This window comes from Heptranchias perlo, chromosome 1 (genome assembly GCF_035084215.1).
Source record: "Heptranchias perlo isolate sHepPer1 chromosome 1, sHepPer1.hap1, whole genome shotgun sequence".
NCBI lineage: Eukaryota > Metazoa > Chordata > Chondrichthyes > Hexanchiformes > Hexanchidae > Heptranchias > Heptranchias perlo.
In genome coordinates this window covers 138,464,022-138,477,799 of record NC_090325.1, presented here as the reverse complement: position 1 = coordinate 138,477,799, position 13,778 = coordinate 138,464,022, and the positions used below count along the sequence as shown (strand labels likewise).

Below are 13,778 nucleotides of genomic sequence, written 5' to 3'. Positions count from 1 at the left end.
GGGGAGCGGGCAGGAAATTGGACATGAATTTAGATTTGAGGTTAGGATCAGATCAGCCATGATCTTATTGAATGGCGGAGCAGGCTCGAGGGGCCGATTGGCCTACTCCTGCTCCTATTTCTTATGTTCTTATGTTCTAACAGCCTAGGCCCTAAGCTCTGGAATTCCCTCCCTAAACCTCTCCACCTCTCTACCTCTCTCTCCTCCTTTAAGACCCTCCTTAAAACCTATCTCTTTGACCAAGCTTTTGGTCACCTGTCCTAATATCTCCTTATGTGGCTCAGTGTCAAATCTTGTTTGATAACACTCCTGTGAAGCGCCTTGAAACATAACATATGAACATATACGAACATAGGAATTATAAGCAGGAGTAGGCCATTCGGCCCCTTGAGCTTGCTCTGCCATTTGATAAGATCATGGCTGATCTGATTGTGACCTCAACCCTACTTTCCCCTCTACCTACTATAACCTTTGACTCCCTTGTTGATCAGGAATCTATCTAACTCCGCCTTAAAAATATTCAATGACCCTGCCTCCACCATCTCTGGGTAAGGAAGTTCCACAGGCTCATGATCCTCTGAGAGAAAAAAATTCTCCTTATCTCTGTCTTAAATGGGAGACCCCTTATTTTTAAACTGTGTCCCCTAGTTCTAGTCTCTCCCACAAGGGGAAACAGCCTCTCAGCATCTACCCCTTCAAGTCCCCTCAGGACCTTATATGTTTCAATAAGATCACCTCTCATTCTTCTAAACTCCAGTGTGCAGGCCTAACTTGTCCAACCTTTCCTCATAAGATAACCCCCTCATCCCAGGAATCAGTCGAGTGAGCCTTCTCTGAACCGCCTCTAAAGCAATTATGTCCTTTCTTAAATAAGGAGACCAAAACTGCACACAGTATTCTAGATGTGGTCTCACCAATGCCCTGTACAACTGCAGCAAAACATCTCTACTTTTATATTCCATTCCCCTTGCAATAAATGACAACATTCCATTTGCCTTCCTAATCACTTGCTGTACCTGCATACTAACTTTTTGTGATTCATGTACTAGGACACCCAGATCCCTCTGTACCTCAGAGTTCTGCAATCTCTCTCCATTTAAATAATATACTGTTTTTCTATTCCTCCTGCCAAAGTGGACAAGTTCACATTTTCCCACATTATACTCCATCTGCCAAATTTTTGCCCACTCACTTAACCTATCTCTATCCCTTTGCAGACTCCTTATGTCCTCTTCACAACTTACTTTCCTACCTACCTTTGTGTCATCAGCAAATTTAGCAACCATACATTCGGTCCCTTCATCCAAGTCATTGATATAGATTGTAAATAGTTGAGGCCCAAGCACTGATCCCTGTGGCACTCCACTTATTACATCTTGTCAACCTGAAAATGACCCATTTATGTCTACTCTCTGTTTCCTGTTAGCTAACCAATCCTTTATCCATGCTAATATGTTACCTCCTACACCATGAGCTCTTATTTTGTGTTGTAGCCTTTGATATGGCACCTTGTCAAATGCCTTCTGGAAATCCAAGTACGCCACATTCACAGGATCCCCTTTATCCACATTGCTTGTTACTTCCTCAAAGAACTCTAATAAATTAGTCAAACACTATTTCCCTTTCACCCTGCCTGATTACATTGAGATTATCTAAGTGCCCTGCTATAACCTCCTTAATAATAGATTCTAGCATTTTCCCTATGACAGATGTTAAGCTAACTGGCCTGTAGTTTCCTGCTTTCTGCCTCTCTACTTTCTTGAATAGAGGAGTTACATTCACTATTTTCCAATCTGATGGGACCCTTCCAGAATCTAGGGAATTTTGGAAAACTAATACCAATGCATTTACTATCTCTGCAGCCACTTCTTTTAAGACCCTAGGATGAAGTCCGTCAGGACCTGAATACTTGTCAGCTTTTAGTTCTAATATTTTTTTCAGAACTCTGTCCCTGGTGATTGTAAATGTTTTAAGTTCCTCCTTCCCTTTCACCTCTTGATTCACAATTATTTCTGGCATGTTATTTGTATCCTCTACAGTGAAGACGGATGCAAAATATCTGTTCAATTCATCCGCCATTTCCTTATTCTCCATTATTAATTCCCCAGGCTCACTCTGTAGAGGACCAATGCTCATTTTCCTTTAATCCTTTTTAAATACCTGTAGAAACTCTTACTATCTGTTTTTATATTTCTAGCTAGCTTTCTCTCGTACTCTCATTTCTCCCTCCTTATTATTCTTTTCGTCATTCTTTGCTGTTTTTTATATTCCGTCCAATCTTCTGACCTGCCACTAATCTTCGTGGAATTGTATGCTTTTTCTTTCAATTTGATACTATCTTTAACTTCCTTAGTTAGCCACAGATGGTACGTCCTTTCCCTCGAGTCTTTCTTTCTCACTGGAATGTATCTTTGCTGAGTGTTGTGAAATATCTCATTAAATGTCTCCCACTGCATCTCTACTGACCTATCCCTTAACATAATTTCCCAGTTCACTTTAGCCAGCTCTGTCTTCATGCCCTCATAATTGCCCTTATTTAAATTTAAAATACTAGTCTTAGACTTACTCTTCTCTCCCTCAAACTGAATGCGAAATTCAATCATATTGTGGTCACTACTACCTAGAGGCTCCTTTACTATAAGGTCATCAATTAATCCTGTCTCATTACACATTACCAGATCTAGAATAGCCTGCTCTCTGGTTGGTTCCAGCACATGCTGCTCTAAGAAACTATCCCGAAAGCACTCTATGAACTCATCTTCCAGGCTACCATTGCCAATCAGATTCTTCCAATCTATATGTAGATTAAAATCACCCATGATTATCACTATTCCTTTCTCACAAGCCCCCATTATTTTTTCCTGTATACCCTGTCCTACAGTGTGGTTACTGTTAGGGGGCCTATAAACTACTTCCATAAGTGACTCCTTGCCTTTACTATTCCTTATCTCTACCCAAACTGATTCTACATCTTGGTCTTTAGAACTAAGGTCATTTCTCTCTATTATACTCATGTCATCCTTAATTAACAGAGCTACCCCTCCACCTTTTCCTAGCTTCCTGTCCTTCTGAAATGTCAAGTACCCTTGAATATTCAGATTCCAGCCTTTGTCATCTTGCAGTCATGTCTCTGTAATTGCTATCAGATCGTACATATTTATTTCTATTTGAGCTGTCAATTCATCCATTTTGTTACGAATGCTACGTGCATTCAAATACAAAGCCTTTAGTGCTGTCTTTTTACTATTTTTGCAACCTCTAGCCTTATCTGCTGGTGTACTCTTACGTTTGCATGCTCTGTCCCTTCTTGCCACTCTCTGATTATCTATTCCCTTATTGCTACCTTGCTCTATTGCCTTGTCCTCTTTCTTTAAATTATCACATCTTCCCTTACTTGATCCCTCGTCCCCACTATTTAGTTTAAGGCATTCTCTACCGGCCCTAGTTATACGATTCGCCATAACACTGGCCCCACACGGTTCAGATGAAGCCTGTCCCAACGGTACAGCTCCCACTTTCCCCAGTACTGGTTCCAGTGTCCAGTGAATTGAAACCCATTTCTCCCACACCAATCTTTGAGCCACGAATTTAACTAATCTGATTTACCCTATGTCAATTTGCTTGTGGCTCAGGTAATAATCCAGATATTATTACCTTTGAGGTTCTGCTTTTTAATTTAGCCCCTAGCTGCTCATACTCCCTAAGCAGAACCTCTTCCCTCATCCTACCTATGTCGTTGGTACCTATGTGGACCACAACAGATGGATCCTCCCCCTCCCACTGCAAGTTCCTCTCCAGCCCAGAACAGAAGTCCCGAACCTTGGCACCGGGCAGGTAACACAGCACTTCTGGACTCTTGTTCTCAGCTGCAGAGAACTGCGCCTATCCCCCTGTCTATATTGTCCCCTACTACCATGACATTCCTACTAACTCCCCTCTCTTGAATGGCTTTCTGTACCATGGTGCCACAGTCAGTTTGCTCATCCACCCTGCAGACTCTGCTTTCGTTTATACAGGCTGCAAGCACCTCAAACCTGTTGGACAATTGCAAAGGCTGAGGCTCCTCCACTTCGACTTTCTCGATCCCCTTACCTGCCTTGCTCGCAGTCACACCCTCTTGTCGCTGACCACTGACCAATTTAGATGGCCTTATCCTAAGGGGTGGGACAGCCTCCTGAAAACAAATGTCCAGGTATTTTTCCCTCTCCCTGATGTGTCGCAGTGTCTGCAGCTCGACCTTCAGTTCAATGACTCTGAGCCGACACTCCTCAAACCGCAGACACTTACTGCAAATGTCTTTGCCCTGGATCACACTGGAGTCCAGGAGCTCCCACATTCTGCAGTCGCTACACATCACCTGCTCTGCCATCTTTATTAAGTGTCAATTAATTTATTATTCTTCTTAATTAAATTTATAATTTATTAACCCTACTACTCCCAATAAGCTTTACAACTGCTAGTAAACCTTCTACCACCACTATAACCTTACAATGATGAAGTTACACTTGTTTTGAAAGATAAATCAGTCAATTACTCACCAACCACTTACTTATGTGTTTCCCTGTGACGTCACACTTGGGTTTTTCTCAGACCGTGGTGGGTGGGTTCAGACCGGCACAGACTGAACTCCGGCTCTCTCCGCACTGTTTATATCCTCACTCTGGTCTCACTCTTTCCCCCCGCTCACAGACTGAACTCCCCCTCTCTCCGCACTGTTTATATCCTCACTCTGGTCTCACTCTTTCCCCCCGCTCACAGACTGAACTCCCCCTCTCTCCGCACTGTTTATATCCTCACTCTGGTCTCACTCTTTCCCCCCGCTCACTGACTGAACTCCGGCTCTCTCCGCACTGTTTATATCCTCACTCTGGTCTCACTCTTTCCCCCCGCTCACAGACTGAACTCCCCCTCTCTCCGCACTGTTTATATCCTCACTCTGGTCTCACTCTTTCCCCCCGCTCACTGACTGAACTCCGGCTCTCTCCGCACTGTTTATATCCTCACTCTGGTCTCACTCTTTCCCCCCGCTCACAGACTGAACTCCCCCTCTCTCCGCACTGTTTATATCCTCACTCTGGTCTCACTCTTTCCCCCCGCTCACTGACTGAACTCCGGCTCTCTCCGCACTGTTTATATCCTCACTCTGGTCTCACTCTTTCCCCCCGCTCACAGATTGGACTCCCGCTCTCTCCGCATTGTTTATATCCTCACTCTGGTCTCACTCTTTCCCCCCGCTCACCGACTGAACTCCCCCTCTCTCCGCACTGTTTATATCCTCACTCTGGTCTCACTCCTCCCCCGGCTCACAGACTGAACTCCTCCTCCGTCCGCACTGTTTATATCCTCACTCTGGTCTCACTCTTTCCCCCCGCTCACCGACTGAACTCCGGATCTCTCCGCACTGTTTATATCCTCACTCTGGTCTCACTCTTTCACCCACTCACCGACTGAACTCCGGCTCTCTCCGTACTGTTTATATCCTCACTCTGGTCTCAATCTTTCCCCCACTCACCAACTGAACTCCCGCTCTCTCCGCACTGTTTATATCCTCACTCTGGTCTCACTCTTTCCCCCCGCTCACCAACTGAACTCCCGCTCTCTCCGCACTGTTTATATCCTCACTCTGGTCTCACTCCTCTCCCCGCTCACTGACTGAACTCCCGCTCTCTCCGCACTGTTTATATCCTCACTCTGGTCTCACTCCTCTCCCCGCTCACCGACTGAACTCCGGTTCTCTCCGCACTGTTTATATCCTCACTCTGGTCTCACTCTTTCCCCCCGCTCACCAACTGAACTCTCGCTCTCTCCGCACTGTTTATATCCTCACTCTGGTCTCACTCCTCCCCCCGCTCACCGACTGAACTCCCGCTCTCTCCGCACTGTTTATATCCTCACTCTGGTCTCACTCCTCCCCCCGCTCACCGACTGAACTCCCGCTCTCTCCGCACTGTTTATATCCTCACTCTGGTCTCACTCTTTCCCCCCGCTCACCGACTGAACTCCCGCTCTCTCCGCACTGTTTCTATCCTCACTCTGGTCTCACTCTTCCCCCCCACTCACCGACTGAACTCCGGCTCTCTCCGCACTGTTTATATCCTCACTCTGGTCTCACTCTTTCCCCCCGCTCACCGACTGAACTCTCGCTCTCTCCGCACTGTTTATATCCTCACTCTGGTCTCACTCCTCCCCCCACTCACCAATTGAACTCCCGCTCTCTCCGCACTGTTTATATCCTCACTCTGGTCTCACTCCTCCCCCCGCTCACCGACTGAACTCCCGCTCTCTCCGCACTGTTTATATCCTCACTCTGGTCTCACTCCTCCCACCACTCACCGACTGAACTCCCCCTCTCTCCGCACTGTTTATATCCTCACTCTGGTCTCACTCCTCCCACCACTCACCGACTGAACTCCCCCTCTCTCCGCACTGTTTATATCCTCACTCTGGTCTCACTCCTCCCCCCGCTCACTGACTGAACTCCCGCTCTCTCCGCACTGTTTATATCCTCACTCTGGTCTCACTCTTTCCCCCCGCTCACCGACTGAACTCCCCCTCTCTCCGCACTGTTTATATCCTCACTCTGGTCTCACTCCTCCCACCACTCACCGACTGAACTCCGGCTCTCTCCGCACTGTTTATATCCTCACTCTGGTCTCACTCCTCCCACCACTCACCGACTGAACTCCCGCTCTCTCCGCACTGTTTATATCCTCACTCTGGTCTCACTCTTTCCCCCCGCTCACCGACTGAACTCCCGCTCTCTCCGCACTGTTTATATCCTCACTCTGGTCTCACTCTTTCCCCCCGCTCACCGACTGAACTCCCCCTCTCTCCGCACTGTTTATATCCTCACTCTGCTCTCACTCTTTCCCCCCGCTCACTGACTGAACTCCGGCTCTCTCCGCACTGTTTATATCCTCACTCTGGTCTCACTCCTCCCACCACTCACCGACTGAACTCCGGCTCTCTCCGCACTGTTTATATCCTCACTCTGGTCTCACTCCTCCCACCACTCACCGACTGAACTCCCGCTCTCTCCGCACTGTTTATATCCTCACTCTGGTCTCACTCTTTCCCCCCGCTCACCGACTGAACTCCCGCTCTCTCCGCACTGTTTATATCCTCACTCTGGTCTCACTCTTTCCCCCCGCTCACCGACTGAACTCCCCCTCTCTCCGCACTGTTTATATCCTCACTCTGCTCTCACTCTTTCCCCCCGCTCACTGACTGAACTCCGGCTCTCTCCGCACTGTTTATATCCTCACTCTGGTCTCACTCCTCCCACCACTCACCGACTGAACTCCCGCTCTCTCCGCACTGTTTATATCCTCACTCTGGTCTCACTCTTTCCCCCCGCTCACCGACTGAACTCCCGCTCTCTCCGCACTGTTTATATCCTCACTCTGGTCTCACTCTTTCCCCCCGCTCACCGACTGAACTCCCGCTCTCTCCGCACTGTTTCTATCCTCACTCTGGTCTCACTCTTCCCCCCCACTCACCGACTGAACTCCGGCTCTCTCCGCACTGTTTATATCCTCACTCTGGTCTCACTCTTTCCCCCCGCTCACCGACTGAACTCCCGCTCTCTCCGCACTGTTTATATCCTCACTCTGGTCTCACTCTTTCCCCCTGCTCACCGACTGAACTCTCGCTCTCTCCGCACTTTTTATATCCTCACTCTGGTCTCACTCCTCCCCCCGCTCACCGACTGAACTCCCGCTCTCTCCGCACTGTTTATATCCTCACTCTGGTCTCACTCCTCCCACCACTCACCGACTGAACTCCCCCTCTCTCCGCACTGTTTATATCCTCACTCTGGTCTCACTCCTCCCCCCACTCACCAACTGAACTCCCCCTCTCTCCGCACTGTTTATATCCTCACTCTGCTCTCACTCTTTCCCCCCGCTCACTGACTGAACTCCGGCTCTCTCCGCACTGTTTATATCCTCACTCTGGTCTCACTCCTCCCACCACTCACCGACTGAACTCCGGCTCTCTCCGCACTGTTTATATCCTCACTCTGGTCTCACTCCTCCCACCACTCACCGACTGAACTCCCGCTCTCTCCGCACTGTTTATATCCTCACTCTGGTCTCACTCTTTCCCCCCGCTCACCGACTGAACTCCCGCTCTCTCCGCACTGTTTATATCCTCACTCTGGTCTCACTCCTCCCACCACTCACCGACTGAACTCCCGCTCTCTCCGCACTGTTTATATCCTCACTCTGGTCTCACTCTTTCCCAACGCTCACCGACTGAACTCCCGCTCTCTCCGCACTGTTTATATCCTCACTCTGGTCTCACTCTTTCCCCCCGCTCACCGACTGAACTCCCGCTCTCTCCGCACTGTTTATATCCTCACTCTGGTCTCACTCCTCCCCCCGCTCACCGACTGAACTCCCGCTCTCTCCGCACTGTTTATATCCTCACTCTGGTCTCACTCCTCCCCCCGCTCACCGACTGAACTCCCGCTCTCTCCGCACTGTTTATATCCTCACTCTGGTCTCACTCCTCCCCCCGCTCACCGACTGAACTCCCGCTCTCTCCATACTGTTTATATTCCCGCTCCGCTCTCACTCTTTCCCACCACTCGTCGACGGCGGGAAAGAGACGTTTTACTACGTTAAAGGCTCCATATAAATGCAAGTCGTTGTTTTTATTTCATCCTGGGTTTCTGAGTCCAAGTCATTAAATTAGAAACAATAATGGTATTAACATTGATCCTGGGCACCCCCTCAATACTTCCTCCCACCAGGATGTAACACTGCTAACAAATACTCACTTTTTCCTGCCCTTCAGCCAATTTCTTATCCATATCCTAGGTTTACCTGGACCCCTGAGCTTTGAGCTTAACTAATTGCCTTCCATGTGGAACTTTGTCAAATGCCTTCTGGAAATCCATGTAGAACACGTCATAGGGCTTCCCACAGCCCACTTGGGATGTTACTTCTTCAAAGAAGCCAAGAAGTTTGGCCAGGCAGGTTCTTCCCCATCTAAGCCATGTTGACTGCTATTAATTGAATTGTTATTGTACAGAAAAGCCCTGAATTTGCACAGGCCGTGATCCCGACAGTTACACCAGAATTGTGCCTGTGGTTGCCCTCCAGCAGTGACCACGCTAGGGTATACAGGGTCAGTGGCAGAGCCCCTATGGGAGCAGCTCACGTGCCCACCAGCCCACACAAGCTGACGACTATGGTGCCTACTGCTGCCCGACGGGGGGCTGCCCGAGAAACAACTTTTAATCTCACTTGGTATACCAGCCTCCAGTCTGGCAGCTTGGTGTCGCTTCCCATGTTCCACTGGCGAGGTGCCATGTGGCGGACGGCTGGAAGCCTGGCATGTACTGTTGTCCTGAGAGACGGCATTATCACGGAGCTGCAACACATGGGTGGCTTGGTCCTCATCATCCTCTTCACCATCATCATTATCTTCCTCCCCCTGTTGCTGCGGTGGATCTGCAGGAAAGGAGGGTGAAAATTAAAATGGGTGAGCATCACCTCCTTGGGATTAAGGAGACAGAAAAGTTTGTCCCTATGTGGTGCTTCACAAGGATGTCAGGTGACAGTGCACATGCTCAGTCAGTAACCTGGCACCGGAAAGATGATGCCAACCTCTCTATTTCCCACGGCAAGAACAGAGTACCTCCCCATGAGTTCCATGACCTTGTCCTCAAAGTGGGTGAGAGGTTTAAAGGTAGAGATGCCTCTCCAGTGGCCTTCCTTTGGTGGCATTGAGTACCAATTTGTCCTGCAAGAGGATATAATGGATGAGGGTAAGGCTAGCAGTTGCGGAGTGTGTGCCAAGTAGCATTGCAGAGCTAAAGTATGAGATGTGAGGGTATGTGACTGTTGGAGTGGAGGAAGGGGTTTTAGGGTTGTGCATCTAAGTAATTGCTGCGTAAGGACCTGTGTAGACATAGTGCAAGATGCTGAGTTGGCGTTCCCCTTAACCAGAGTGCAGTGTGAAGGGTTAGTTATACAAGTTTTGCTTTAAGAGAGCAAACGGTGTGCTGGTGACCAAGGTGGACAAGGAAGAAAAGGGAGAGGTTTGTAGTGTGTAACCTTGCTTGCACTGCTGAGGATGGGGATCTTCTAGCAGCACTGTTCTGCAGTCCCAGGGGTGAGGGGGTTGACAGTGAGTGCCAGTGCCACCTTCATCCAGATGACATGAGGGATAATTCTGGTTGATTTGGAGGCAGCCACACCCAGGAGTCTGTTCATCACGTCTTTACTGCCATCCAGGAGGGCGTCAAAGCCTGAAGGAGTGAAATAGTATGTTCTCCTTTTCTGGCTTGGCGCCATGTTCTGCTGCCCTCTTGGCATAGATGGTGCTTGAGTGGTTATAATTCTATGGAAGTGTAGTAAAAATATTGCTAAGACATGTAGTGAAGTTATTAGAGAGCGAAGTGAAGGAGCCAAGCACTGTTTCTCTCTACCCTCTCTGTCCCCCAGTCTGCTTTTGGAGAGCACAGGCTGAACTGTCTTTTCAAAAGCTGCACAGAAGTTTCCTGGTAGTTCAGCTGCTTACTGAACGGCTGGTGTGTTACACCAACACCTGCACCAATGGGAATGCAAATGAGAAGCTTCAGGACACCCACGTGTATCTTCCTCTAGAGACCACCCAGCAGATGCAAAACGTTTCTTTTAAAGGTGCAACAGCAGTGTAACTCATGTCGAGGAACTTCTAGGCCTATGCCTTTAAAGGTGTTCCACTTGTTCTCTACTAAAGTGTTGGTGAACAGTTTCCCCCAATCAATTTGTTTAAGTTGTTTTTTAATTTCTTTGAAATGAACTCTTAAAATTATGCATCTGGCTCCTGGTCTTTGATATTTCTGAAACCCAGATCATGTAAAACTTAATCATTCTGTAGGTGCCATAACTTCCATGTTTTGTGCATTGTCGGGATAAACACTACCTCTCATGACTTCTCTGGTGCACAGGGTGATGAAACAGTTCTGCATTATATTTACCAACTCTGACTCTAGACCACTGGGTTTCCCCAATTTATATTAGGATGATTGAAGTCGCCCATTAAAATAAACTTTCTGTTCTCACATACCCTTCCTATCTCTTCATAGAACAAACAATCTCTCTTCTTATGCTGACCTGGAGGCCTACATCATACCAACCATAGAGTCACAGAATCATAGAAATTTACAGTACAGCACAGAAGGAGGCCATTCGGCCCATCGTGTCTGTGCCCTCGAAGAAGGTCGAAGAAGAGCTATTCAGTCTAATCCCACTTTACAGCTCTTGGTCTGTAGCCTTGTAGGTTATAGCACTTCAAGTGCACATCTAAGCACTTTTAAATGCAATGAGGGTTTCTGTCTCTACCGCCTTTTCAGGTAATGAGTTCCAGACCCCTACCATCCTCTGGGTGAAAACATTTTTCCTCAGCTCCCCTCTAATCCTTCTACCAATGACTTTAAATCTATGCCACTGGTTATTGACCTCTCTGCTAAGGGAAATAGGTCCTTCCCATCCACTCTATCTAGGCCCCTTATAATTTTATACACTTCAATTAAATCTCCCCTCAGCCACCTCTGTTCCAATGAAAACAACCCAAACCTATCCAATCTTTCCTCCATGCTAAAATTCTCCAGTCCTGGCAAAATCCTCATAAATCTCCTCTGCACCCTCTCCAGTACAATCACATCTTTCCTGTAATGTGGTGACCAGAACTGTATGCAGTACTCTAGCTGTGGCCTAACTAGTGTTTATACAGTTCAAGCATAAACTCTTATATTCTATACCTCAGCTAATAAAGGCAAGTATCCCGTATGCCTTTTTAACCACCTTCAGGGATCTTTGGACATGCACTTTAAGGTCCCTCTGTTCCTCTATTCTTTCAGTATCCTCCCATTTATTGTGTATTCTCTTGCATTGTTTGCCCTCCTTAAATGCATTACCTCACGCTTCTCCGGATTGAATTCCATTTGCCACCTTTCTGCCTGCCTGACCAGTCCATTGATATCTACCTGCAGTCTACAGCTTTCCTCCTCACTCTCAACCACACGGCCAATTTTTGTATCATCTGCAAACTTCTTAATCATGATCTTAACCAATAGTGATGGCTTGAATTTTTTTCATCTTAAGAATGCCTACCAAGAACAGCTCATTGATGTTTTCTTCCTCCTGCTGAAACTACTTTTATCTCCCTAGTGTCTCTGACACTTTTGGTTAACCACCTTTCTTCTGCCCACTCTGTCTTTTCTGAACACTTTATACCCCTAAATGTTATATTCATTCCCATACGCTGGAGTTAGCCAGGCATCTGCACTGATAATGCCTGTTTTCCTGGCAACCGTCATGATTCCTTCATTTTGAGGTAGTTAAGCCTGGCACCAAAATATCCACGGTTGGATCCTGGGAGACCTTCTACAGTCCTGGCTTGTGACTCCTCTGCAGCAGACATAGATAGCAGAGGAGCACAGGTACAATGAGGTGCATACCTCCAGAGGTATCATTGAGCATCCCTTAGGCAATGGTGAAGCAGTGTTTCCGATGCCTTGACAGTTCAGGCTGTGCTTTATCAGTACAGCCCAGTCAAAGTTTCATAAATCATTGTGCTAAACGTCGCTTAGGAGCCTGAAGGACCAGAGAATATAGCTCCACAAGCATCTTTGCCATGTGCCAGAGTCATTCTGCAGAGTCGCCATGGACCACATCTTCACTTAATCATCCCATCCATCCTGTACATGAATAGTTCTTCCTCCATCTTTCATGCCCAGTAATAAACCACCACCCTGTACGTTTACACAGCAAACCTAATAATCTGCCAGCCATACCACTCCTGTCAACAGCATATGTATTTCCCAGAGCCAAACAAATGAATCTGTCTAGAAACGCTGCCACTCAAGCACCACCATATTTATTATTGAAAATGTGATATTTCTGAATCTAGTCCCCGCTGCCATGTCACTTCCTCCTCTTAACACTCTGTGTGTGTTGTTCTGTTTTACTTACTATTGCGCTTCTTCTTGGTTCTAACTGTGAGGTGGCTGGCAGCTATGTGACTATGAGTGGCTCCTTCACTCTTACCCCTGTGAGCACTGGGCTGAGATGGTCCAGCTGCAGGAATTGCGGGTGTAGCCTGGCCCTGCCCACTTTCTGGCCCATGCACAGTCATCGGAGGGGTTGGCAGAATGATGTGGATATTTTATCATTAGGAGAGACAGCAACGTCATCCATGGTCAGCTCAGACCTGCTCTTGTTCCTGAACTTTCATGTTAATGTGTCCACTAATCTACAGGCAAATGGACCCCGTGGCATCGATGACATTATTGAAGGCCCTATCACTGACTTCAAGTAACGATTTGATCAGCAATACCTTCCAAGGAGGAATTATTGTGCATCGCAAGGCCTGTATGGCTACGAGACATGCAGAGTGGTATTGGAGCTTCTGCAATGGGGGCTCCACTGCAAATGTCTCTGGAGTTCCCATAACAACAAGAACTTTCATTTATATAGTGCTTTTAATGTAGCAAAACATCCCAAGGTGCATCATAGGAGTGTTATCAGACAAAATTTGATACCGAGCCACATAAGGAGATATTAGGATAGGTGACCAAACGCTTGGTCAAAGAGGTAGGTTTTAAGAAGCGTCTTAAAGGAGGAAATCAAAGTAGAGAGGCGGAGAGGTTTAAGGAAGGTATTCCAGAGCTTAGGGCCTATGCAGCTGATAGCACGGCTGCCAATGGTGGGGCGAAGGAAATCAGGGATGCACAAGAGGCCAGAGGTGTCAGAGCATTGTAGGACTGGAGGTGGTTACAGAGA

The 13,778-nt window shown here is 47.5% G+C and overlaps 1 protein-coding gene across 1 annotated transcript in view; it reads left to right on the top strand.

The window, feature by feature from the left end:
- The window catches only part of cfi (complement factor I), a 96,817-nt gene that overhangs the window by 30,562 nt on the left and 52,477 nt on the right, over positions 1–13,778 (top strand). The gene's annotated exons all lie outside the window — the stretch shown is intronic.